Here is a 4,971-nt window from a genome sequence, read left to right on the forward strand (position 1 = left end):
CTTGTCAGCTTACAATCCCTTATTTTATTTTTTATGCCTACAGCACCTAGTCTTCCTAGGTGGTCTCCCATCCAAGTACTAACCAGGCCTGACCCTGCTTAGCATCTGAGATCACATGGGATCGGACTTGTTCAGGGTGGCATGGCCGTAGATCCAAACCACATTTTAAGTCATTTGTCACATAGCTAAAATGACATCATTGCCTTGAAAAGCTGAAAACACGCACTGCATCTACGATGGTGGGGCTGAGTAAACACACATGTGGCCTAATTTATTTTGAGACTGTGAAAATTTTAGTACACTGCTGTAAGGTGCTTTCTATGACCACCATTCAGCACAAGTACTTCCATGTCATAGAAGCCTTGTTGGAAAGAGAGGTCAATAGGAAAGTATTCTACCGTTTCCATCATTCCCAGTAAAATTATATTGGAAATACATTCCAGAAGTTTCTAAATCCAGAAGTTTGTAGAAGATTTAAGAATAAATCTTCAAGCAGAACACATTTAAATTTCAATAGAAGTTCCATTCTTCTCATCCTTCAAAAAAAGCTTCTCCACGGACCTCAACTCTAGATATCTACAGGGAATGTTAGTATTCCACAACAACAGAGACAAATGAACTACATTTGAGCTGCCCAGACTCTATTCTCCTTTTCTCCTCCAGGAGCTACATAGATAGCCTTTGGAAAGAGAAGAAAACAAAAGGGTGGTGGTGATGATGGGGAGAGAAAGCCTTCTTATGTGCCTTAAATGTCAGCAGAACAAAACCAGTGTCCCCACCCTTCATGAGGACAAGGGTTTTTGTATCTTTTGTTCATTGCTGTATTCCCAGCTGTGCCTGGCCACAGGAAATACTCAAAAATATTTGCTGAATTAATTACGATGATGAATATCAACTTGTTATGGTCTTATAAAGCCCCTTATAGACAGTCCTAGGTCTTCTCTGAAGGTGGCAGACAGTGTAAGAGTTAGTGATCAGGGAAGAGGCAGGTCTCTGAAGTGGGTGACAGTACATAGCTCTGACTTCTCATTTTTTGGCCTGGTGCCTTATAAGAGCGTGAAGCTCTGGGGTTGACACTGAGATGACCAGGAGAAAGGGAGGAAAGAATAAGTCAGTCCTAATTAAAAAATGATATTTTCCAAAAGTATAACTATTGTCTTTATTTCCCTGAAAGAACAGCATTTCTCTGAATATCTTCCATGGGATGTTAATAGGTGTCCAGTTCAGGGAAGCCTGTCCTGACTGTCCTACCTACTCCCTCTCTTGCCCCATTTTATTTTCTCATACTACATACTACTTTCTAATGCTCTCATTTGTTTTGCTATCCAAATCCCCTCCACTAGAATGTAAACTCCATGAAAGCAGGCACCTTATAACTATCCACTCAAATGCCTAGAAAAGTGTTTAATACATAGTTTTCACTTAAAAATTTGTTGAATAAATTAACAATTGCCAGGCATTGTTCTAAAAGATGAATGAGACAAAATGCCTATACCTCCGGTGAAGACATAATATATAATATTAGACAAAAGGAACCTGAAGGAAACACCAGATAGAAGAGGTTTCTTTATTTTCCTATGTTCCAGAACTTTTACTATGTTGTATAATCAGTGAAATTTATGAAGAAACTTTCTTCCTGCCAACTGAACATCTGACAGCAGTAATGTTTCTTATTCACATTGAACACATATTGAGAAATGCAGTCCTGTGTCTTGCTTAGTCTTCCCTGGCTATGATGCTGTCACTAAGGGAAGATTCCTATATCTATACTTGGGCCAGAGTCTTAAATTGCCAGTGTGCTGAGAGCACTGATAAGTAGGGAGCAATCCTCGATGGTCTCTGAAAGTCATGGGAGGAGACACAGAGTTGAGAGTTCCAGTCATTCCTCTTTTCCTGGACATTCTCCCTCCACTATCAATATAGGGAGTCCTGGATTTTATTTATTCAGCTTGAGCGTTTCTGCACTTCTTTATTAATTTTGTAAAATTCTTGGCTGTTATCTATTCTAATATGTTTTCTGCCCCATTTTTCTCTCTCTTCTTCTGGGACCCATATTCATTTATGGTAGATCATATGATATTGTCCCACAGTGCCTGGATGTTTCATATCGTTTTTTCTTTGTGTTACACTTTGGACAACTTCTGTTACTCCAGCTCCGGGTTTGCCGATTCTTTCTTCAGATGTGTTAAGTCTGATAATAAACATACTGAAAGAATTCTTCATCTTTGATAACACATGTTTGCCTCTTTTTTTAGTGTCCAGCTTTCTGCTAAAATTTCTCATTTGTTCATGAATGCTGTCCACTTTTTCCACTAGATTCTTTACATATTAATCATATTTGTTTTAATGTTCCTGTCTGATAGTTCCAACACCTGGTTCATCTCTCAGTCCGGCTGACTGTTTTATCTTTCAACAGTGGGTTTTTTCCTGGCTATGTAGTGTTCTGTGACTTTTTGATTAATTACTGGAGATTGTGATAGAAGAACAATAGAGACTGAGGTAAATAGTATTTACTCATAAAAATGGGCATGTCTCCTTTTCTGTTAGGCTGTTATCATGACAGGTTGAGTCAGTTTAGTCAGTCAGTGAGCTGGGTTTATATTTTGGTGCTATCTTGAACCTAAGGGTATCATAGGCTTCAGAGTCTTCTAGTAAAAAGTACTGTTACCTTGTGCTTAGTGTGAGGTGTGAAATACTGGAGAGTTTTTCTCACTGTCTCTGCTCCACTTCTAGCTGTTATCAGTCCCTGATGCCTGCACTATAGTGGGAAGGGTGGATGGTGGGAGTGGGTGTCTCTCGCTGGCTCTTGCTTCTTGCTCTAGCAATAGACTCCAATCCTTGTTACTCAACATTAGGCTCCTTGTGGGGGCATGTGAAATCCTTGGTGCTCCTGATCTGTCTCAATTTTTGGCAGACTCTGTGCACCCGGGCCTCTGCGGTAGGGTCTTCTCATATTCCCGATCCTCCTCCATCCCCATGGCAGCCAAATTCTGCCTTGAATCTGTGACAGTTCTCAGTCAGAAGACAGTTTCTGGCTTTCCCTCAGTTGTAGCAGACCTCTGGTTTGTGTTGGTGCAGAATCCAGAAATAGTGGATATTTTCTGATATTGTATATTTAAGATTCATTCCTCTTCAAGAGGCAAATGCGTTTTGCTTCTACCTCTCCCCAGGAAGCAATGGAACTTCACCTGGGCCCTGAAGGTGAGGGGATTTACTGTCCCTCCCTTGGTCACTTAAGACTTTTACTTAATATGAAAGAAGGTTCTATGGAAGAAGGCAGTGTTTTATGCTTGTCTCAGAGAGGAAACCAATCAACTTTTATATACCTGCGCTACTAAGTTGAGCTCTAATCCTTCTTGTGAGAAAACTGTAGAGGCCCATGAGAAAGATAATAACTGGGGCTCCCAGTTACTTTAAACTGATGCATTTCCCCACACTTGGCATTTAAGAAATGCATCAAACTTTTAGTAGATTTCTTCTTACCCATCTTCAGCTGATGCTCTTCCAAAGCATAAAAAATTTTGTGCCACATCTCTTTCTAGTGGGGCTTGTCACTAATTGGAATTTAGTTCAGTTGGTTGTCTTATAAGCTCAGTTCACTAATGAACTCAGGAAAGTTAAATTTTGAAGGTTATATGACTTTTACTCATTGTTATGATGGGAATGATGGTCTTCTGAGGATTCATTTTATTAAGAAAAGCACCAGTTATCGGCCATGTAATATTTTTTTCAACCATCATCATCATCTTTCTTTTTAAGTCCATTCCAGTACTAAATTTCTAAGATTCTGAAGATATCATAGAATAGAAATATAAATGTTAGCTGGAGCTATGGGGAAAGAAAATATGAAACTAAATGCGGCTATGAAGAAGTCTTTGGATATTGAGAGAGAAAGACCCCTGAAAAAATGATTATGATATGATGTGTGATGAGAGTGATATAATATAGGTTAAATGAAAAATCATGATGAGAATTTAGCATGAGGAGTCAGGGGGAAGACTGAAAAATCTGGCCAGGAAAAATGTCATAAGGCATAAATTGAACTGAGCTTTGAAGTAGTTCTCTAAATGGAGAAGCAGAAAAAGTCTGTATTCAAGGATAAGAGGGGTAAATAAAGCATAGAACTGTTTAGGGCTGAAAGTGTGGGGAGGGAGTGCCAAGAGATGAGGATTTAGAGCAGAAATTTTGGAGTCAGACAGACCTCAGTTTGAAACCTGGTTGGATACTTCAAGAATAACTTTGGATAGTTGGTTAAGCCCTTTAACATGCATTTTGCCAGTCTGTGTAATGGAAGTATTAATGCTTACCTCTCAGGGTTGTTGTGAGGGTTAAATCCACCTAAGGTATTAGTGAAGCACATCTGGAACAGATCCATGCTCAACACATAATGGCTGTTACTACTGGTAGCAGTGGTTCTCCATCACAGAGCAGAGGCACCACACATCTTTTGTAGCAGTAGTTATTTGGGATCTTCTAGAAATCTTAAGAAGTCTAGGGGGCTCGCTTACTTTAGAAAAACAATTGCCTTCCTGTAGCCTGAGTATAATTCTCTTCTTCCTTAAGGCATTACAGATCCTAACTCCTCTTTGGCGCAAAAACTAGTATACACATTTAAAAGTATCTCGGGAGGGGGTCCTTCCTACCGGTAACAGCAAGTAATTTATGCCTGGCGTGTAGGAAGAACTCCTAATTTCATCTGTTTCACTGTGTCTATGTAGGAGGGAAAACAGATTTTAAAAAAAGTGTATGTGCTAAAAAACCATTCTTACTTACAGGGCAGAGTTAAACCCAGGTTCATAATGTAAATATAGTGGAACATGAATATATTGTTTACCAATGACTTCATTTTTGTCCTGAAGACTAAGATTTGGCTCACATCTACTACATCCAAGACTTAGGTTATTGTTGTTTATTGTTTGTTTGTTTTCTCTTGGGCTACCAGAGCCTACCATAGTCTTTCCTAGTGTTGCT

The 4,971-nt window shown here is 39.3% G+C and overlaps 1 pseudogene; it reads right to left on the reverse strand.

The window, feature by feature from the left end:
* Window positions 1-34: 34 nt before the first annotated feature.
* On the reverse strand, window positions 35-153 carry LOC112479611 (annotated as a pseudogene).
* Between the last annotated feature and the right edge of the window lie 4,818 nt (window positions 154-4,971).

Source organism: Pteropus alecto, unplaced genomic scaffold (assembly GCF_000325575.1).
Source record: "Pteropus alecto unplaced genomic scaffold, ASM32557v1 scaffold1730, whole genome shotgun sequence".
Lineage (NCBI taxonomy): Eukaryota > Metazoa > Chordata > Mammalia > Chiroptera > Pteropodidae > Pteropus > Pteropus alecto.